This window comes from Chiloscyllium punctatum, chromosome 26 (genome assembly GCF_047496795.1).
Source record: "Chiloscyllium punctatum isolate Juve2018m chromosome 26, sChiPun1.3, whole genome shotgun sequence".
Lineage (NCBI taxonomy): Eukaryota > Metazoa > Chordata > Chondrichthyes > Orectolobiformes > Hemiscylliidae > Chiloscyllium > Chiloscyllium punctatum.
This window is the reverse complement of record NC_092764.1, coordinates 48,561,729-48,585,742: the sequence shown is the minus strand read 5'-3', so window position 1 is coordinate 48,585,742 and position 24,014 is coordinate 48,561,729. Positions and strand designations below refer to the sequence as shown.

At 39.7% G+C, this 24,014-nt stretch overlaps 1 protein-coding gene across 8 annotated transcripts in view; it reads right to left on the bottom strand.

Annotated features, from left to right (window-relative positions):
- Positions 1-24,014, bottom strand: part of chd9 (chromodomain helicase DNA binding protein 9) — a 257,884-nt gene that overhangs the window by 212,620 nt on the left and 21,250 nt on the right. For 2 of the 8 annotated variants that reach the window (XM_072547350.1, XM_072547358.1), the window contains exon 2: positions 12,764-12,862. The exons of 2 other annotated variants lie outside the window; for them this stretch is intronic. The gene's annotated coding sequence lies outside the window, so the exon portion shown is untranslated. Of the gene's footprint in view, positions 1-1,806; positions 2,047-12,763; positions 12,863-24,014 lie in introns of all 8 variants that reach the window. 4 more of the 8 variants (XM_072547352.1, XM_072547351.1, XM_072547354.1 and 1 more) reach the window with 4 other exon arrangements.

The following is a 24,014-nucleotide window of genomic DNA, read 5'->3' as shown; positions in this document are numbered from 1 at the left end:
AGATTGACTAACTAACAGAAGACAGTTAGGATAAGGGAGGTAACGTGCCAAGCAATCAGTGCTGGACCACAATTATTTGCAATATACAAATGACTTGGCTGAAAGAACTGCATGTACTATTGCCAGGTACGTGAAAGACAAAAAAAGTAGGTGAGAGGATTAAGTGTCGAAAATGACACAAAGGATTTACATAAGAATATAGACAGATTAATTGAGTAAGCAGGCAAAACTTGACAGATGGAACATAATCTAGGAAAAATGTGAGGCTGGTTGTGCACTTTGGCCATAAGATCTTATGAAATAGGAACAGGATGAGGCCCTTCAGACCCCTCAAGTCTGCTCTACCATTGAATAGGATCATGACTGATCTGATATTGTTCACGCCCACTTTCCTGCTTTTCCCTCATAACCCATGAATCCCTCACTAATCAAGAATCTATATCTCAGCCTTAAATATACACAAGGACTCTGCCCCACAGCTCTCTGTGGCAAGGTTTTCCAAATCCCTGAGACAAGAAATTCTTCCACCTCTTCGTTTTAAATTAGCATCCCTTTATTCTGAGACTATGCCCTCTTCTCTTAGACTGTCCCATGAGGGGAAACATTCTCTCAGCATTTACCTTGTCAAGTCCCTTAAAGAATTCTAAATGTTTCAATGATATCAGCTCTCATTCTTCTAAACTCCAATGAGCAGAGCCCCAATCTCTCTAGCCTTTGCTCACAAGATAATTCCTTCATACTGGAGATCCTCGTGAACCTTCTCTAAACTGCCTTCAATTAAGTGACATATTTCCTTCAATAAGAGGGCCAAAACTACTCGGTTCTCCACAATGGTCTCACTAGCACCTTGTCCAGTTGCTGGAAGACTTCCCTATTCTTATACTCCAAACACCTTAAATTAGAGCCAACATTCCACGAGCCTTCCTATTACCACTGCATCTGTATGCTAGTTTTGTGTTTCATAAAGAAGTACCCCAAATCCGTTTATGTTGTAGCTTTCTGCAGTTTTTCTTCATTGAAATAATTCTGTTCTTTTGTTCTCCCTTCCAAAATGAACAACTTCACATTTATTCATATATCACTGGCTAACCTTTTGCCCACATACTTAACCTATCTGTAACCCTCACAACTTGCCTTTCCACCTATTTTTGCGTCATCTGCAAATTTAGCTACAGTACATTCACTTCCTTTCTCCAAGTCATCAATTTGTAAACAGTTGCAGTCCCAGCATTGCTCCTTGTGGAAAACCAGGGACAATGGACATGGGTTGCCAACTTGAAAAAGAACCCTTCTCCACTCTCATACTTCCTGTCCAGTAGCCAATTCTGCTTTCATACTAATATGCTACCTCAAACACCATACGTTTTTACCTTATGACTTTACCTTTTGTGAGGTACCACGTCAAATACCTTCTGAAAGTCCAATACAACACAATTACTGGCTCCCCTCTAGTCAAGACTTCCACAAAAAACTCAAATTAGTCAGATGCGATTTCCCTTTCATGAAATCTTTCATCAAGCAACTGCTTGATTAGGTCATAATTTTCCAAATGTTCTGTTATTACTTCATTAATAATTGATTCCAATACATTTCCAACAACAGACATTAGGCTAATCGGCTAATAGTTGCCCGCTTTTTGCCTGCCTCCTTTTTGGATTAGGGGAGTTATGTTAGCAGTTTTCCAATCCTCTGGCACTTCTCCGGAATCCCAAGATTTTTGGAAAATTACAATTAATGTATCCACTATCTCTGTAGTTATCTCTCTTAGGATCCTACAATGCAAGGTATCAGGATCAGGGGACTTACCTGTCTTTAGGCCCATCAATTTGTATAATATTAATTCTCTAGTCTGGTGATGATATTTAATCGCTCCCCTTTATTCTTTAAAGGGATGTTTATCATATCTTACTTCCAATAAAGACTGATGCAAAATATCAGTTTGTTTAAAGAAGCGGTTATTGTCAGTTTTAATAGTCTTTGCGAGTTTGCCCGTGCAATTTATTTTCCATCTTTATTATCCTTCGAGTCCTCCTTTGCTGAATTCTGCTGGAAGAATAGAAAAGCAGAATATTATTTAAATGCAGCACAGAGGGATTTCAGGGATCTTGTGCAGGAATCATGAAAAGTTAACATAGGAGTCCAGCAGGTAATAGGAGGTCAAATGGAATGTTAGTCTTTATTTCAAAGAGAATGGAGTATAAAGACAGGGAGGTTTTGCTTAAACTATACCAGGCATTAGTCAGATCACATCAACAAGGCTTGGATAAAACTGTTCAAAGGGAAGATATACTTGCATTAGAGGCAGATCAAAAGGTACACCAGGTTGATCCTGGTTATGAAGGGATTTTCTTATAAGAAGAGATCAAGTAGGTTGGACATGCACTCATTGCAGTTTAGAAGAATGAGAAACATGATTTTCTGGGGTTTGACAGGGTAGATACAAAGAAGTTGTTTCTGTTTGTAGGACAGAATAGGATGAGAGAGGGCTTAATCTCAGAAATAAGGGGGTCACCTGTCCAAGGTAGATATGAGGCAGAACTGAATCTCTGAATTCTGAGCTGCAGAGAGCTGTAAAAGCTTGGTCATTAAAAGAGAGAGAGAGAGATATATTTTTCGTAAACAAGGGAATTGAGGATTATGGGGAAAAATAAAGGCAGGACAGTAGAGTTGAGGATTATCAAAATCAGCCACAATTTCACGGAGTGGCAGAGCAAATTTGATGGGTCATAATGCCTGATTCTGCTCTGATGTTTCATGGTCTAATGATTTATTTTCCTGAAGTTTTAAAAAGAGCACATTCCTATTGGTTGGCCAGAAAATGCTATTTATGTAGACTGAGCAGATATGTGAACCAGACTTTCCAAATTACCCTCACTGCACAAGGCATTATGATGCTGAGCAGCAAAGGGTAAGAAGGGACACATTATAGATGTGGATAAAATGCATGCTACATGCATTAGAAGTACTATATGTAATTTGGAATAGTGTTTCTGCAACTCTTCAATCTCTTGTTTCAAAAATATTCAATGCTATACCAACTTTAAGAAATACAAAAATAAAACAATTAAGCATGCCTACACTTAATGTGCAGACAGAACTGTACAAGAGGAGTGATAGCATTTTGGTTCGCTTAGCAATATTATGAAAGCTGCCAAGCCAGCACATCTTGTTTTCTGAAAGGTTCAAATGATCAAAATAAAGAGAAAAGAGCTTTAAGGTTTGCAGAAGTAGATTTCTAACTAAGTCATTTGGAAAATTCTGTGTCTGTTATCTCAATGCATTTAAGGCAGCGCAATGGCTCAGTGGCTAGTACTGCTGCCTCACAGAGCCAAGGACCCAAATGTGATTCCATCCTCATGCGATTGTCGATATGAAGTTTGCACATTCTCCCTGTATCCACATGAGTATCTGCTGAGTACTCCAATTTCCTCCCACAGTCCAAAGATGTGCAAGTTAGGTGAATTGGCCATGTTAAATCGACCAGTGTTCAGGGATGTGTAGACTAGGTGTGTTAGCCATGAGAAAATACAGGGTTACTGGTACAGGGTAGGAGGAGTGTCTGAGTGAGATGCTCCGAGGGTTGGTGTGGACTTGTTGGGCTGAATGGCCTATTTCCACAGTATACGGATTCTAAGTATTTTGAAATAACTCTTATTCCATTAACATTAAAAAGGGGGAAATCCAATACTGAGGAACAAACTTGCATTTATTTATAGAATCCATGGAATCTCAAGAACTTAATAACCAACTTAGTTTTGAAATGTACAGTTGTAATGTACATGTAAATTAATTTACAAACAACACCTACAAACTGCAAGATAAGTCACCAAATATTCTGTTAATGATTTGTGGAAGAATTAATATTAACCAGTGTGCCAAAAGAACTGATGGAATTGTGGGCTGATAAGTCCACAGTTCTGGACGGAGTTCATCTTAAGGTTTTAAAAGCGGTAGTTCTGGAGGTAATAGACACGTGGATGCTATCTTCAAAATTTGCTAGTCTCGGTCAAATCCATAACACAGTAGCCAGCTAAAACATTTAAACGTGGTCTACCAGATGAAACTGAAAGCAAAAATACATGGTTTGGGAATTGAGGCAGAGCTGGGTGAGGGGAAAGGAGGAGTATGATTGAAGTGTAAAAGCATCAAGGACTGCCTCAATTCCTATCATTGTGTAGTGCTTGCTGCGATCCAACAGATACAACCCCTTGCTTCAAACTAAACTCTATAATAACTTACAGGCAACCCTAAAAGGACGAGCAACAGCATTGATAAAACTACTACTAAAGTACTCAAACGTTTGTACTATTAAGGAATGCACTGTATGCTCCTCTATAGGACACTGCAACCAAAGATATCCTAATTTCTACTAATAGCTGTCATGTAGTAGGTGATTGTCTATATGGAGTTTTCACATTCTCCCTGTATCCGCATGAGTATCTGCTGGGTACTGTGCAGCCAACATTAGCAGACACATCTTTTTTATTCATTCGAAACAAGAGTTTTGCTGACCAGCATTTATTCTGTCCCTAATTACCCTTAAGGTGGTAAGCTGCCTTTTTGAACCACTGCAGGCCACGTGTTAGAGGTACAACCATAATTCCATTAGGGAGAGAATTCAAGATTCTGACCCAGCAACAGTGAACGAACAGTGATATATTTCCATGTCAGGATGGCAAGTGCCTTGAGGGAACTTGCAGGTTGTGGTTTTCCCATATATTTGTTGCCGTTGCCCTTCTAGATGAAAGTTGCTGAGAGTTTGGAAGATAGGCTGTTAAAGATGATTAGGATTTCAGATAACTATATTTCTTAATGTCACCAATAATTTATGTTTAAAGTAAACAGCAATTGGAGGCAGAGCTCAAATGCAAAATACATTCCCAGCATTTTTTCCACGACAAAAAGTTAAATGGACTATATTACAATGCAGTTATTAAGTTGAAGGTATGTACTGTACCTTTGAGAGTGAATGCTGTTTTGTACTGAGAGCTTACAGGCACCTGTCATATGATAGCAGAATCAGAGTGTACTGGAAAACTGAAAATATGTAACTTCGGCTCTGAAATAGATGCCGGAGTTGGTTGCTCTTTTGACAACAATTCGAATCTAACCACGTTAAATTATGCACCAAGATACTAAAGCCCAAACGAGTTTGAATTTATTGTTTTTATCAGCCTCGAACCAATGAGACGATCTGATGTTATCAAAAGCACATCGATATTTTTAAAAAAGCAGGCATTTTGAAAGTCATACAGGAGAGTAACTGCCATCGAGAAAGACTGTCATTCAAAACACTTTCCATCAAAAAGTACCTTTTTCATATGAAATATCTTTGCAGTAAAAGACAGAAGATAACCCAGGGAGATCTTTAGTGAAAGCAAGTCATCATTGGAGATGACAGCCATTGTGTGAATTTGAAATTATGTTGATGTTATTTTAACACGGGTTTTCATTGGAACAGTATATTGTTACAGAGTTGGAGGCAGACAACGAGCATTTTAGAGAAAGAGGCTTAGAATTGTAAATAGTTGCTGTTCAATGTTCACTTTTAAAGTTAAGGAATAAATTGATATTACTTTTATTTAAGTAGTGGAATTTGGGAGTTCTCTATCACTCATACTTTAACAGATTACGAGGAAAGATGAGCTTTTCTGGGTGCTTGTTTTAATTAGCAGAAGGGTTCATCACCTTGTCATAACAATATTGAAAGATAATTTCCATTCAAGTAGTATGTAAATGCACAATTTCGTTGGAGTTGTATTCATTACAGTTATGCAATGATTCCTCCTCAACTCTTATTTGCATTGGAACAAGTTTAAACAGGCTGTGCAACAGGTAATCAAATTGTTAACGTGCTAGCTTTGATGTTATTTCCCCTTACACAGTGTAAATAATGGGCAATGCAAAAAACATGTCTCAACCATCAAAAAAACTTTATGACTACATTGTAAGGTCTGCAATCTCTTTCGAGCAGTGAACAGAGGAGGATAAAAACAAATGATTGAAACAGAAAGCCATGAGGCAGTACACCACCAGCAAAGGCTGAAAAGGTTAGCTTGCAAATGGCAGTCAGGAATTATCTTGTTTAAGTCAAGCAACATGACCTATTTATACAGGGAGGCACAGGAACAAATCATTCGGATTCGAATAAGAGAGTCTTTTCATAAGTGTTTTTCTGTACATTCAAGCACCATGAAGTAGTTTCAATGAATCATATCTGGCTTCATCTCACCAAGTGTTTGTGCAGGCTAAAGATTATAAGTTTATATATGAAATCACAGATAGGTACTACTTTTACTTCTTAGGTAATCATCATATGAGATATTGACAGTACAGGCTCATCCCAAAAAGGGAAGGCCCAGAACACTAAGTGGATACAATAGCACTAAGTCAGGGAACATTGCACAAAAGGTTCTGAAGTTATATTCATGTCCCACAAAATGATCCTAGAAATTTCTGTTTGTCATTCAATTCTGCCTTCAATATGCTGAATTCTATAAAAGTTCTACTATGCAACTTATTGTACGTTTCAGGTAAAGTCATGCATGCTGTTATCAGCACGTCAACCCATGAGTCAGTCTGCCAACATTTGACAAGAAGAATGTGCATTAACTCCACACTGGGAAAGGTTGGCTTTATCAAAAGGTAGGATTGGAGCTGATGGATTGAAGAGTGTGACTGGAGATGGTAAAAACCAATTACATTCTCCAGATGTTGTATACCAAGATGAGACAAAAGTTTTAATATATTTGCTTTAATTAATAGAGTTCAAAAGCAGGGGAGCAAGGTTAAGTGGTAAAATCTCAGCTCAGGTATTATGTCCAATTCTAGGAACCACGTTTTCAAAAGAAATTCAATGAATGCATCGAAACTCAATCAGATTAATACCAAGGATGAGAGAATTCAGCCATCTGAAGAAACTGGAGAAACTGGGATTATTCTTGGAACAAAAGATTAAAGAGCAATTTAATGGAGATGTTCAAAACAAGGATGGTTTTTCGACAGTTTCTCCCCACCTACCTAATTTGTTACTTCTGGCAGCAAGTTCAGTAAACAAGAGTTTAAAAGATACAAGACTCAAAAAGACAAGAGGTGGGGAAGCAGAGACAATTTTAAAAACAAAACTCTGAACTTAACTGGTTTAGCAAAACAGCTTCAGTACCAACATTTGGAAGGGAATTGGATTAGTACTAAAAAGGAAATATTTGCAACAAGTTAGCACCAAGGCATGTGGGATAGAAAGAATATTATTGCACAAATGGAGGCCTATGAGCTGATAGTTTCGAAGAAATCTGGGAATTGCTGTTACACTCATGTGAACTTCAAACTGTACAGAACAATCAAGCTTCAAATACGCAAACTTCTTTTCCTCTAAACAGAACTTCTCAAACATATGTGTTTTATTTTACTTGATGGTTGATTCTGTCCAAGACAATTGCATTGCTTTTCAACAAGGAGACTTATAGAAACTAATTGATTTTATTTCAGCATGCTATTCTTGAAATAGCATAACCTCTCATACTTTGGAAATCTATTGTTCAGAAACATCAGCTGTCTGGAAAGCAGAGCCAAGCTAATCCCAGACTATTTGGGCCCTGCAATAAATCGAGAAGGCATGGGCTCAGTAAAGACAACTGATATTTGCATAAATAAAATTTGCATTTTTGTTATTATTTTATGATGTACTATCATAGTGTTTCAGATAAATAGAACATAGAACATAGAAAAGTACAGCACAGAACAGGCCCTTTGGCCCACGATGTTGTGCCGAGATTTAATCCTAATGTAAAATATAGTAACTTAACCTACGCACCCCTTAACTCACTGCTATCCATGTGCATGTCCCCAATGACTCCGCTTCCGCAACACAGCTGGCAACGCATTCCATGCATTCACAACTCTCTGCATAAAGAACCTTCCTCTGACGTCTCCTTCATACCTTCCTCCCAATATCTTCAAACAATGACTCCTCATACCAATCAATCCTGCCCTGGGGAAAAGTGTCTGGCTATTGACTCTATATATTCCTCATATTATTCTGTACACCTCGATCAGATCTCCTCTCTTCTTCCTCCTCTCCAGAGAGAAACGTCCAAGCTTATTCAACCTTTCTTCATAAGGCAAGCCCTCCAGTCCAGGTAGCATCCTGGTAAATCTTCTTTGCACCCTCTCCAAAGCCTCCTTTGTTCCTATTCTATGATCCAGAAAATTCCAAAATTCAAACTGGCTTGATCTTAAGCATGCCAGTTTGGAAAGGATGTATACTTGGAGAAAGGGAGGACTGCAGACGCTGGAGATCAGAGCTGAAAAATGTGTTGCTGGAAAAGCACAGCAGGTCAGGCAGCATCCAATGAGCAAGAGAATCGACGTTTTGGGCATAAGCCCTTCTTCAGGAATGAGGAGGGTTTGCAAACAGGCTAAGATAAAAGGTAGGGAGGAGGGACTTGGGGGAGGGTCTGTTTGTTCAGACCCCACCACCAAGGATATATTTCCCTCCCCTATCAGCTTTCCAGAAAGACCACTCCCTCCGCGGCTCCCTCGTCAGGTCCACACCCCCCACCAACCCAACCTCCACTCCTGGCACCGTCCCCTGCAACCGCAAGAAATGCAAAACTTGCGCCCACACCTCCCCCCTCACTTCCCTCCAAGGGCCCAAGGGATCCTTCCATATCCGTCACAAATTCACCTGCACCTCCACACACATCATTTACTGCATCCGCTGCACCCAATGTGGTCTCCTCTACATTGGGGAGACAGGCCGCCTACTTGCGGAATGTTTCAGAGAACACCTCTGGGACACCCGCACCAAACAACCCAACCGCCCTGTGGCTGAACACTAACTCCCCCTCCCACTCCACCAAGGACATGCAGGTCCTTGGCCTCCTCCATCGCCAGACCATGGAAACATGACGCCTGGAGGAAGAGCACCTCATCTTCCACCTAGGAACCCTCCAACCACAAGGGATGAATGCAGATTTCTCCAGCTTCCTCATTTCCCATCCCCCCACCTTATCTCAGTCCCAACCCTCAGACTCAGCACCGCCTTCTTGACCTGCAATCTTCTTCCCGACCTCTCTGCTCCCAACCCCACTCCGGCCTATCACCCTCACCTTAACCTCCTTCCACCTATCGCATTCCCAGCGCCCCTCCCCAAGTCCCTCCTCTCTACCTTTTATCTTAGCCTGCTTGGCACACCCTCCTCATTCCTAAAGAAGGGCTTATGCCCGAAACGTCAATTCTCCTGTTCCTTTGATGCTGCCTGACCTGCTGCACTTTTCCAGCAAGGATGTATACTTGTCCAACAGTCACAAATCTCTCAATTCTATAGTGCCTTCAACACTGATCAATCTTTCCACATTACCCACTCCTTGGAGGGACCATTTTCCGAACTTATCAGCAGTTAAATCTAAACTGTACATACACTATTCCTCTTTTCAGCTTGTGGTAATCTCCAACATATTAGCATGGATTAAATTAATCATCTTTGAATACTTGAATAAGCCCAGAGTTTTCTTTCCTCGGTGCAAACAATCATAACTTCGACAGCAGTTAGGACACATTCTACATTTGGAAAACTTACTTTAAGTGCCAATCGCAAATTTGTTGCCATGGAATAATTTGAAGAGAAAATGCAGTAGCTGTACGAGAAATATCAAATTTCGAAATTAAAGATCAAAAGCCGATCCACCTTCAGACTCTCATACTTATTTATAAAACATATTTTTGTTTGAATTTTCTTTTTAAACTGAATGCAGTTTAATTTATTTTAAACAGGACAGGGAAAAAAGGAGAGACATATCATGGTGAACTAGTTTTTAAACACAATTTAGAACTGAGTTGCAGTTAAGATTGCTTTACATGTTTTGGTTCAAAAAGTGAACAATTGGATAATAGCGTTAGAATTCAGCAAAAGAAATTAGGTTGAGATAGTGTCAGAGACCTTCAACCACTTTTTTTATTTTCATACCCTCAGTCCTCATTATCCATGGAAGGGCATGGACTTCCCACAGATAATAAAAACTTGATGCCACTCCAACATATAGGATGGACTGTGTGATGTTTACCAAGGCGGACCAGACAAGACAATGGGGGGAGAAAAAGGTGGGTCATGACGCTGACCAAGTGAGTACATAGATCCACAGGTGGCAGATCTGCTAACAAGTACTGAGGGAACTTAAAACACTGCACATTTCCAAGATAATGACAGTAAGCTCCAAATAGAAAATAAACACTAAAATAAAACCAACTTTCTCAGGTCTGCAGGCAAACTAAGAGCTTGTGAGAAAATATTTCACAACTTGAATTGCAAAAACCAAAGATTATTAAGTAAAAATGGTAAATAATTTAAGCCACTGTACTAACATCCAGAAACAGTGAAAACATTTATTACCTTTACAGGAATCGAAGGAGCACCATTTCATCTATTGTTTCCATTAATTTTCCCTTGAAAGATGTTGCATTTCTTCATTTACACAATACATTATCTTCCGCACACCTTATAAACATGCTAATTATTTGTGCAGAATTGCCAATCTAAAATTATTCAATTTCACATTATGTACAACATAGCGGTTTGGTAAATCTACTTCATTTCCTATTATGCCATTTGTATTGATTGTACAGAAATGACTGTGAGGTTTTCATATACATTGCACGCATTCATTCACTGCATCAGCCAGAGCAAACCACCAACAGGTACAATGGCACTTGATGCAACGTAGGAACATTCATTCCAATATAGGTCAGGAGTAGGAGTAGGCCACTCTGCCTACTCTGGCATTCAATAAGATCATATTGGATTTGATTGTAATCTAAATTCCACATTCCTGTCTGTCCCAATAACATTTCATTCACTTACTTATTAATAATCTACCTCTCTCTGCTTTAATAATATTCAAGATTCTGCCTCCACTGACTTGAGGACAAGAGTTTCAAAGACTCTCAACCGTCAAAAAGCTTTCCTTACCTGTCTTAAATCAGCAACCCCTCATTTTTATTTTCTTTTAAATAGTAATCCCTAACTCTAGATTCACTCTTCCAACATGCACTCTAACAATAGATAGGTTCTCCATCATTTGACTGAGCAGATAGATCTGACACTATTAATTGCAGCAAATAATTACTGTCATTTATTGCAAATAAGTATTATTTATTGCAGCACTAAGCACTGTACTCAAACCGAGCAGATAGACATTTTTGCATCCACCTCAACATTATAGATGCCTCAAGAAATAAAAGCGAATAATTAAAAACAATTCTTTGCACAAACTGTGGTTAGAATGTGCGATGCTCTACTCTGTTGAAGCAGTGTCCAACTTCTTTGTTTGAAGTTGGAGAGTAGGTTGTCATAAAAAAGATTAAAGGACGTGAAGAGTGACCAATAAAGTGGAATCTGAGAATAAAACAAAATTATAGGCACTGATATAATGCTCAAAATAGACTCCGCTGCACAGAAACAGGCTATGACTCCACGGATATATCTGAAGTTTTGCCATCTAGACTGTTTACCTGCAGATCTGCCTATGAAAGCACAAGCATAAATATGAGGAAATAGGAGTTCACTCTCAACAGTGCTGTGATTGACTGGAGAGATGAAGCTAAGCAAGACATTGACCTCGAGCAGTACAGAAGCCATAAAGATACAAAAATAATACAATGTAGCAGAAATGACAGGAACACCTTGTTGATGCAGAGCAATCTTAGTGATCCCAGAGAAGGCACAGAGGAAACTAAAACCAAGCTAGTTCAATCTAGATATCAGCAGGTATTCCTAGCAGCCAATTACAGAGCAAATCAGCAGACAACTGGGCTAGGAGCATGCTTGCTCAGTCAGGTGAGAAATGATGCGACGCCAGGGGAATTTTATACCATGTTTTCATGGCTTGGAGCCAATTTCTTTCGTCCTTACTGTCAAAAATTGCAAAATGCATCATGTTAAAATTCTGGGACTGATCCCAGAATGCATATGTAATTCTGTTCAGAGCCTGAAAAGTGAAAGAGAATTCAAAGTAAAATCTGCATGTGCTGGCTGGAGGGGAGGATGAAATTAACCAGTTCACAGAGTGACTTTACAACAGGAAAGGAAAAGAATTAAGTGGAGTTTCCAGGGAGTTCTGCTATTCATGGTTTTTAACCACTTGAATGCAGAACGTCTATGTAAATCTTGAAGTTTAATGCAGCCAAGTATCACAAAAGCAAAAGTATCAACTTTATCATGAAAGGTGAAGTTGTGGCATGATGTGGAAGAGAACTTAAGTGATTTCAGACTCAATCCCAAAATATACGGCACCATGTAAAATAAATGCTAAAATTGCACTGCTAAATGAATTGAGCATTGTGTTTAACTTTGTCAATGCCAGAATGAAGCAGCAACACTTAAGCCCAAGGGAAAATCACAAGCATCAAAAGACTCAAACACTTGAGATTCATTAGCATTGAAAGGAAGTGATTGACAAAATTTGCAGACATAAAAACAATATATTAAGCAGCACAGAGAAAACAATTCCAGAATACCATTGCTAGAAATACCAGGATATGATAATAATGAAAAGACAATGTGGGACAAAACGAACAAACATTTCAACAAGTGTGGGAATGGTAACAGAGGTAAAACTTTAACTCTTTAAAAGGACTGGTTAAGAATGTGATTGGAGGAAGGAAAAAAATTCTGTTCATTATGCATCAGTGAATTAAGATGGACAGACAAAGTTTCCCTCATCAATATCTACCTTACGTTCGGAAGTTTAATTTTCTATTGACTGACCTTTCTTGATGAGTCAGCCCAGCAGCAGCAACAAAGTGGCAAACATATGACAGGGAACACAGCTCTTTATACTGATTACTTGTGGCACTGCATCTTTGACTGGAAGATCAAAAAAAATCTAGAATTAAGCTTTTATCTTCATTCATGGTTCCCAAATTTGACACTGGTTGCCAGGCAGACATGACAGCATTTAACAACAAACAGTAGAAACACAGCAAACATTCCAATGTACAATCCATGGCAGCTGGAGTTTAATGTAAGTATGAGGTTATCCATTTTGGACCAAAAAAAATCATACATCAGGACACTTTCTAGATAGCATAAAATTAAAAACAGTGAATGTCCAGAAAGAAGGTAGCTCTTTACCATTAGCAAATATATGCACACAGTGGTCACAAATTAAAGTTCTTACATTTTGGTCAACTTATTTTTACAACTGTACAGATTTGTCACTGGTTCTGCTATCCAAACAATTATAGAGTCATAGAGATGTACAGCATGGAAACAGACCCTTCGGTCCAACCTGTCCATGCCGACCAGATACCCCAATCCATTTTAGTCCCACCTGCCAGCACCCGGCCCATATCCCTCCAAATCCTTCCTATTCATATACCCATCCAAATGCCTCTTAAATGTTGCAACTGTACCAGCCTCCACCACATCCTCTGGCAGCTCATTTCATACACTTACCACTCTCCACGTGAAAAAGTTGCCTCTTAGGTCTCTTTTATATCTTTCCCCTCTCACCCTAAACCTATGCCCTCTAGTTCTGGACTCCACAACCCCAGGGAAAAGACTTTGCCTATTTATCCTATCCATGCCCCTCGTAATTTTGTAAACCTCTATAAGGTCAGCCCTCAGCCTCCGACGCTCCAGGGAAAACAGCACCAGCCTGTTCAGCCTCTCCATGTAGCTCAAATCCTCCAACCCTGGCAACAGGAAGGAGACCAGAATTGCACGCAATATTCCAACAGTGGACTAACCAATGTCCTGTACAGCCGCAACATGACATCCCAACTCCTGTACTCAATACTCTGACCAATAAAGGAAAGCATACCAAATGCCTTCTTCACTATCCTATCTACCTGCGATTCCACTTTCAAGGAGCTACGAACCTGCACTCCAAGGTCTCTTTGTTCAGCAACACTCCCTGGGACCTTACCATTAAGTGTGTAAGTCCTGCTAAGATTTGCTTTCCCAAAATGCAGCACCTTGCATTTATCTGAATTAAACTCCACCTGCCACTTCTCAGCCCATTGGCCCATCTGGTCCAGATCCTGTTGTAATCTGAGGTGACCCTCTTCGCTGTCCACTACACCTCCAATTTTGGTGTCATCTGCAAACTTACTAACTGCACCTCTTATGCTCGCATCCAAATCATTTATGTAAATGACAAAAAGTAGAGGACCCGGGACCGATCGTTGTGGCACTCCACTGGTCACAGGCCTCCAGTCTGAAAAACAACCCTCCACCACCCTCTGTCTTCTACCTTTGAGCCAGTTCTGTATCCAAATGGTTAGTTCTCCCTTTATTCCATGAGATCTAACCTTGCTAATTAGCCTCCTATGGGGAAACTTGTCAAACGCCTTACTGAAGTCCATATAGATCATATCTACTGCTCTGCCCTCATCAATCTTCTTTGTTACTTCGTCAAAAAACTCAATCAAGTTTGTGAGACATGATTTCCCACGCACTAAGCCATGTTGATTATCCCTAATCAGTCCTTGCCTTTCCAAATACATGGACATCCTGTCCCTCAGGATTCCCTCCAACAACTTGCCCACCATTGAGTTCAGGCTCACTGGTCTATCGTGCCCTGGCTTGTCTTTACCGTCCTGCTTAAACAGTGGCACCATGTTTGCCAATCTCCAGTCTTCCAGCACCTCAACTGTGACTATCGATGATACAAATATCTCAGCAAGCGGCCCAGCAATCACTTCTCTAGCTTCCCACAGAGTTCTCGGGTACACCTGATCAGGTCCTGGGGATTTATTCACCTTTAATCGTTTCAAGACATCCAGCACTTCCTTCTCTGTAATCTGGATTATTTTTAGTATTATGAAAGCCTTAATTTAATTTCAATCCCATATTCCCACATTGATTTTGTATTTTCATACATGGAGATCCCATTTTGTAGTTGCCATCTTGCAGTTATAGATAGATATAATTCATGTCTCAAAACTTAACCCTAGTAGTAACCTGGTAAATCCATACTACACCCCCTTTTCAAGACCAATACAGGCTTCTTGAACAATACTGCCCTGAAGTGAATTCACTGCTCCAACTGCTGAGCACAAATTCCCATGTTATCCATAATTCCTTAACAATCACAACTGAGAAAATGTTTGTTTGTCTGGATCTACCATAGATTACCTAATTTTCCTATTCCTGAATCCAGCTGCAAATCTTACACAGTTACTTTATCTCTCTCTCTTTGGAGTTTCCTGCTCCAACAAGCAACTTCGTGTTGTTATCTGTAAATTTGAAAATACAGCGTTCTATTCCTTCATTCAGTCCAGAACCCTGGGGAACATATTGGTCACAACCTGCCAATTTGAGATCAGACTAGCAGTAAAGTGACCCTTGTTACAAGGCTATCTTCAGTATCACTTTCATTCTTAAATAAGTAAACTTGCTTCAAAATTTGATGTCTTCTGCAAGTCTATGCAGATACTATAGAAAGGTGCCCAGTTAGACAGCTTGCCAAGCAATTCACCTAGGTTAGTTAGCTAAGCACTATCCACCACAAGTTCTTGCCAACTCTAATCAGCTTATACTTATTCAAGTGTTCAGTCAAAAATGCTACTGACACAACAACGTTAAAATGACAGGCCAGCACTCTTTATTTTCCATTATATACTCATCTGCATGTGTCTTTAATGGACACATTGTCCAATATAAGTTTGAATTTCTTTGCATGCTCTTCTTTTAAATGGGACTTTTTGCACTTCTTTGCTTAATTGTGTCTCTCACTGTCACTTTCAAGGTCCCTTTGATTTCCACTTGTTCTTCAATTGTGTAAGCCTTTTAACTGTACAACTGTTTCTCATTCACTGATTGTGGCTTCTGAAATATACAAGTTGAACTTTACCATATTGGTTTTGTACAGCACCAAATAAGTCTGTCAATGCTGCATCTTGTTTGTTCATAGTAGTCAGTGCCAAGTCATGACAGTCTTGCAGCCAGTACTCCATAATGGCCTTGTTACAAAGCTGTAAATCAACTTGGATTTCTCTCCATAGACGCTGCCAGATCTGCTAAGCTTTCCCAGAAATTTGTTTTTGTCACCTGAGCAGCTCCCGGAAAACCAAGCCCTGCCATTCCTGAACTCATCACAAACGTGAAAGGATTTAATCAAACTATCCAAATTCCCCAGGAAAAAATAAAACTCACTAAGTTTCTGTACTTGAGAATATTGTAAACAAATTATCTTTAACCAAGGGCAATTAGGAATTCTGAATTGCTAACTTATAATTCTACATTCTAGATTTTATTACTTCTTCAAGGACAAAAACAATAAATATTAAGAGCAAATAAAATAAACAGGGAAACAGTTTGATAACAGCAGTCTGGATCACAGTGATTTCCTTTCTTTCTCTTCCTTTTGATTTTTCTTAGTTCTTTGTTGTTGCCACAAGGTGGTTTGCACACCAAAGCTCCCATTCATTCACAGGTTGAAAATTCATCATTTCACTGTCTTTGAAGGCATTTTATTCTCTCTCCAGCAGGGAGTTGCAGAGAAAAACGTGAATCAGAAAGACTCTACACTTTTACTGGAGACTTTCCAGAACCTCCACATAAGAAAGGGAGACAGAAATATTGCTTCGTATTTTCTCTTTGCAGACTAGGTGGCTCTCTGTTCCATTGCTCCACATAAACCATGGTCACCTGATCAGGAGCCAAAGCATTGCTGCAAGCAATTTTCCCTTAATTCAAGCACATCTGCTTTTGTTCCCACACTGTTCCATGGAAAAATATTATATACAACTCTTCAAAACAGTATCCGAGTTTCTTCATTTTATAGCCCACAGTCCAAAAACAAAATTTAAAACTGTGGTCGTAACAGCTTTTTAACTGAATTTATGCTTCTAGTTCACGAACTTACTTTCTTATGGTATGTGCAGAACTTTTTTTTTAGGTAGTTATGACTGTTCTACTAATCTATCCTATTGCTGGTACTTCTCACTTTTCTTTATTTAATCTTTTTGGCTTTTCCCTCCCATCCCACAAACAACTTAAAGTATTTCCCCATTGCTGTATTTCATCTTTTGATGAAAACATGGCACCTCTGCAGTTTAGGTGAAGTGACTCTTTCAGCAAGTGCAATAACAGTCTGGGAACTATGCATTCTATTGCACATGGAGTTACCAGAAGCAATCAAGACAAACAATTGTATATTTCTCTGCAACCATAACATTGCATTCTTCACGCTGTTCTATTACTCTAATGCACTTTGTATGGTATGATCTGCCTGTACTGCATGCATAACCAAACTTTTCACTGTACCTAAGTAGATGTCACAATTGTAAATCAAATCAAAACATCTTATAAAAGAACAAACAAACTTTACTGCTCATTGACAACGAGCACCTCCTTTTATAACACTGTTTATGGTTTCTCGTTAACCTGAATCCTTACAAACTGCAAGATCAGTAACATACATACAGTAAACCCTTGATCACCTATTTATGAAAAACTGGGAAATAATTTCTTGGTGTTTTTAGCACATATTTAGGAACTTCATTTACTGTTAAAGGATACTAGTTTATACTGTCTGAATAATTAAAAATCTTTATGAAACATTCTGGGCTTTCTGCTTATGCTTTATGAGTCAAATCAGAAGTCTGTTTCTTTACAAAAATCAGGAATTGCTGTAAAATCACAGCAGTCTGACAGCATCTGTGGAGAGATATCAGAGTTAATGTTTCAGGTCACTAGATCTGAAACATTAACTCTACTTTCTTTCCATAGATGCTGCCAGACCTGCAGAAATTTTTCAATGATTTCTGTTTCACTCGATTTCCAGCATCTGCAGTTCTTTTAGTGTTTTTATTTGCCTGCTTTATCTTGAAATTGTCAATCTATAGTTCTTCCAAACAGAAGCTTTGAAGTAATTAATTTCTTCAGAGAGATACAGAGGAAAAATAAGCTTCAATTTATCTTTCACCTCTACTGAGTGACATCAGCAGCTGGTTGACTAACTGTGAATGCTCTGTTGATCTTGCTACAGTTTATTGCTATTGATAGACATCTGTGAATAAAAAGGGTGACTGGGTTGTCATTTTTCCAAACTGTGTAAGGAAGTGCCTGCATTATGGCTTATGGTCAAAGCACTGTTAGATTTTATTTTGATGGTTTTAAAGAAACCTATTTTCTTTAAACAGGGGAAGCACGTTGGCTCAGTGGTTAGCAGTGATGCCTCACAGCGCCAGGGACCCAGGTTCAATTCATCCTTCGGTGACTGTCTGTGTGGAGTTTGCACATTCTCCCAGTGTCTGCTTGGATTTTCTCCAGGTGATCCGGTTTCCTCCCACAATCCAAAGATGTGCAGCTCAGGTGAATTGGTCATGCACAGTTGCCCATAGTGTTAGGTGCATTAGTCAGGCATAAATATAGGGTAGGGGGAATGGGTCTGGGTGGGTTACTGTTCGGAGGTCGGTATGGACTTGTTGGGCCAAATGGCCTGTTTCCATACAGTAGGGAATCTAATCTAAAGGAAGTACAGCATAATTGCTCACATCAACCAGGTTTTAGGGCATTCTTTTACTACCACAGTTAATGTAGCTAACATTTTTGATCAATATCTGTACAGCATCTACTTTCATGTCTCAGGTAAATACCCATCTGTAGAGCACTAATAGCTAGCTAATCATAGCAAAATGCAGCTCAATTGGTAAACCAAAATCCTGACCATTACAGATTAAGGGAATCAACAACCAAGACACAAAGACAACCTAAAAAGAGGTCAACTTGGTGACGAAGAAATTATTGTTAAAATAATTGCCTGCAATTTCAGTGTTCCATTTTCCTGTTTTTACTTCACCATGACACTGGTTTCTGCTCATTGAAGGCATAACAAAAGTGCCCACATTTAAATAGTTGGAGTGTGTGTGGTCAAAGCCAATTAGTGTTCATGTTCCAGCATTCAACAGCATGAAAACTTCATCCTCCCAGTACTGGCAACACACGTCACCATTGCCAACAATGTAAAGTGGCTTTCACAGGTTTTTAGTGTTTAGGGTCAAGACCCTCAAAAATTTATATATTTCCTTTACAACACATTCCAAAATACAAAAGCCAATTAATTACATTTAAACAGCAGACTCTTTTACAATTAAATGCTGCAGTCAAAATGTACACACTCTTGCAGAAACTAGAGAAAATAACCAGTGAAATCATTGTTTTTTACTAGCATTGGTAAAGGTAAAATTTTGGTCAAGACACTAGATGAATTCCTTCTTTTTCTTCAATGTGGAGGTTCCGGTATTGGACCGGGGTGTACAAAGTTAAAAATCACACAATACCAAGTTATAATCAGATATGATTGTTTGGAAGTACAAGCTTTTGGAGCACTGCTCCTTCATCAGGATCCGAGTGGGGCAGGATCTTGAGACACAGAATTTATAGTAAAAGATCTTCTTTTCTTCATTATTGGAACAGAACCTTATGTTTACCTTCTCAGGTAGATGAACTTCAGTTCAGCATCTCACCTAAAAGATGCCAGCCCCAAATATAACAATTTCAATTGAAAGAACATAAAGGCATAGAGATGTACAGCATGGAAACAGACCCTTTGTTCCAACTCGTCCATGCCAACCAGATATCCCAACCTAATCAATTCCCATTTGCCAGCATTTGGCCCATATCCCACTAAATCCTTCCTATTCATATACCCATTCAGATGTCTTTTAAATGCTGTAATTGTACTAGCCTCCACCACTTCCTCTGGCAGCTCATTCCATACACATACTACCCTCTGTGAAAAAGTTGCCCCTTAGGTTACTTTTATGTATTTTCCCTAACCCTAAACCTATGCCCTCTAGCTCTGGACTCCCCCAACCAAGGGAAAATACCTTGTCTATTTACCCTATCCATGCTCCTCATGATTTTATAAACCTCTATAAAGGTCACCTCTCAGCATCCAACGCTCCAGGGAAAATAGCCCCAGCCTCTCCTTACAGCTCAAATCCTCCAACCCTGGCAACATCCTTGTAAGACTTTTCTGAACCCTTTTAAGTTTCACAGCATCCTCTGACAGGAAGGAGACCAGAATAATGCACGCAATATTCCAAATATGGCCTGTATAACCCGTAACATTACCTCTCAACTCCTGTACTCAATGCTCTGACCAATAAAGGAAAGCATACCAAAAGCTGCCTTTACTATCCAATCTACCTGCAACTCTACTTTCAAGGAACTATGAACCCCCCACTCCAAGGTCTCTTTGTTAAGCAACACTCCCCAAGACCTTACCATTAAGTGTATAAATGGCTAGTTCTCCCTGTATTCCATGAGATCTAACCTTGCTAAGAAGTCACCCATGAAGAACATCGAACGCCTTCTGGAAGTCCATATAGATCACGTTCACTACTCTGCTCTCATCAATCCTCTTTGTTACTTCTTCAAAAACTCAATCAAATTCATGAGACATGATTTCCCACACACAAAGCCATGCTTGCTGTCCTTAATCAGTCCTTGCCTTTCCAATGCTGTCCCTCAAGACTCCCTCCAACAATCTGCCCACCACTAATTTCAGGCTCAGTGGGCTACAGTTCCCTGACTTTTCCTTAATACCTTTCTTAAATAGTGCCACCATGTTAGCCAACCTCCAGTCTTCTGGCACCTCACCTGTGACTATCAATGATACAAATATTTCAAGGAGTTCAGCAATCACTTCCCTAGCTTCTCACAGAGTTCTAGGGTATACCTGATCAGGTCCTGGGGATTTATCCATTTTTATGTGTTTCAAGGCATCCAGCACCACCACCTCTGTCATATGGACATTTTTCAAGATGTCACCAAATATTTCCCTACCTTTTATATCTTGCCTGTCCTTCTCCACAGCAAACACTGATGCAAAATACTAATTTATTATCTCCCCATCTCCTGTGGCTCCACACGTAGACTACCTTGCTGATCTTTGAGGGGCCCTATTCTTTCCTTAGTTACCCTTTTGACCTTAAATGTATTCATAAAAACCCTTTGGATTCTCCTTAACCCTATTTGCCTTCCTGATTTCCTTCTTAAGTATACTACCTTTATACTCTAAGGATTCACTCCATCTCTCCTGTCTATACCAGAGATATACTTCCTTCTTTTTCTTGACCAAACCCTCAATTTCTTTAGGCATCCAGCATTCCCTATACCTATTAGCCTTTCCTTTCACTTGAACATGAATATACTGTCTCTGGACTCTTGTTATCTCATTTTTGGAGGCTTCCCATTTTCCAGTTGTCTCTTTACCTGCGAATATCTGCCCCAATCAGCTTTTGAGTGTTCTCGCCTAATATCGTCAAAATTGGCCTTTCTCCAATTTAGAACTTCAACTTTTAGATCTAGTCTATCCTTTTCCAACATTATTTTAAATCTAATAGAATTATGGTCTCTGGCCCCAAAGTGCTCCCGCACTGACACCCCAGTCACCTACCCTGCCTTATTTCCCAAGAGTAAGTCAAGTTTTGCACCTTCTCTAGTAGGTACATCCACATACTGAATCAGAAAATTTTCTTGTACAAACTTAAGAAATTCCTCTCCATTGAAACCCTTAACACTATGGCAGTCCCATTCCATGTTTGGAAAGTTAAAATCTCCCACCATATCCACCCTATTATTCTTACAGGAAACTGAAATCTCCTTCCAAATTCATTTCTCAATTTCCCGCTGACTATTGGGGGTGTATAATACAATTCAATAAGGTGATTATCCCTTTCTTATTTCTCAGTTCCATCCAAATATCTTCCCTGGATGTATTTCCAGGAAAATCCTCCCTAAGTACAGCTGTAATGCTATCCCTCAAAAATACCACTCCCCCTGCTCTCTTGCCTCCCTTTCTATCCTTCCGATAGCATTTGTTTCCTGGAACATTAAGCTGCCAGTACTGTCCATTCCTGAGCCATATTTCTGGAATTGCTATGATATCCCAGCCTCAGGTTCTTAACCATGCCCTGAGTTCATCAGCCTTCCCTGTAAGGCCTCTTGCATTGAATTAAATGCAGTTTGATTTATCAGTCGTATCTTGTTCTCGGCTTTGTTTCTTCCTGCCCGACTCTCTCCCTTTCCCACTGTTCCAGTCCAGTCTGAGATTGATCTCTTTCCTCACTACTTCCCTGGGTCCCATTCCGCTCCGCTCCGCTCCCCCCCCCACCCCCCCCCAATCCCACCCCCAACCTTCCTAGATTAAATCCTCCTGAGCAGCTCTAGCAAATCTCCCTGCCACTACATTAGTCCCCTTCCAATTCAGGTGCAATCCATCCTTCTTGTACAGGTCACTTCTACCCCAGAAGAGATTTCAATGATTCAAAAACAGTGAACTCTTCTCCACAGCACCAGCTCCTTAGCCACACATTCATCTGCTCGATCCTCCTATTCCTGTTCATAACAGCAGGAATATTGCAGATATTACTACCCTCGAGGACCTCCCTTTTAAATTCCTGCTTAGCTTTCTTTATTCTCCCTTCAGAATCTCATCTTTTTCCCTGCCTGTGTCATTGGTTCTAATGTGTACAATGACCTCCTGCTGATCCCTCTCTCCTTTGAGAACATTCTGCATCCTCTCGGAGATATTCTTGATCCTGGCACCAGGGAGGCAACACGCTATTCTGATTTTTCCCTGCTGGCCGTCGAAATGTCTGTCTGTGCCTCTGACCAGACAGTCCTCTGTCACAATAGATGGCTTGGAATCCGACATGCCCCTCATTACATTTGAGCCAATCTCGATACCAGAAACTTGGCTGTTTGTGCTACAGTCCCAAGAGTCTATCACCCCCAACATTTTCCAAAACAGCATACTTGTTTGAAATGGGGACAGCCACAAGAGACTCTTGTGCTACCCCCTCCTACCTTTCCTGGAATTAACCAATCTGATTGTATCTGTAGCTTTTCTCCCTTTCGATAACTGCCATCACACCCCCTAGCTCTTGTAAATTAGTCATTACCTCTAAGTGTCGCTCCAACCAATCCATGCGATATGATAGGATTTGTAACCAGACACTTCCTGCAGACATATTCACCAGTAACATGGAAACTCTCCCTAAACTCCCACATCCAACAGAAAGGCCATCTTTGCTCCTTCACAATCTACACACCCAGAAAATAGCACTGTCATTTTGCTCTTTAAAAAAAGTACTCCTGGCTAACTTAGTACTTATAGTTTATATTTTTATAATTTAATCAAGAGACAAATTTTAATAAAACATATAATCAAGATAGAACCCACTCTACTCACTACTGCAGATTTACAGCAAAGTTGCATGTTAAAAACTATGCACTTATCTGTTCCTGTGCTGTGAGCTCTCCCACAAAGGTTACGAGGTCAGCTGTGAATTTTGCTGAGATGCACTCCAATGTCCAGAGATACATGAACTCTAACAACAAAGGTAGTAACTGTGCAGAATCGCTGCTATGTCACTTAGCAGCGTAGGTTTCTTTTTTTCTCTCTCTCACTGACCACGTGGTCGCTGCCTTTTGTCTGTCTTTCTCCCTTTCAAAATTGCCTTTGTTTTGTCTTTTTTCCCCAAAGTTCCAAAACAATACAACAGCATATAAAATAGTAACTGCTGCTCCTGGAATTCCAGGAAATCCCCTCCAACACCTAAAATACCTCAAAAAAAGGAGCAGCTCTTATAGCCATAACTTTTTCCCATCCTCCATCTTGGATTTCCTAGAAAAACATCTTAATGCAATTCACAAACAAACCAGATGCCACTCAAAAGCAGATGTTAGGAGTGCAACCAGATTCTGGTTTTAAGATTAATCTTAAGGGAGAAAACAAATAGTGGGAGGAAATTTGAGAGCAAGAGCTAAAAGTACAGCTGTCAATGACAATTGACACTTTCCTACTGATGAATGCACTGATAAGAGCTTTAAATCATTAGTATCATTTGAGAAATTACTGCTGTCAACTGCAATCAACCAGAATATTACAAGATTTGTACATTGCAAATATTATGTTTAAAATATATGTCAGTCACATGGAGAATCAGACTTTTTTGATTGGCGCTCTCACATGCAATCCAATTTTTGTATCTATCAT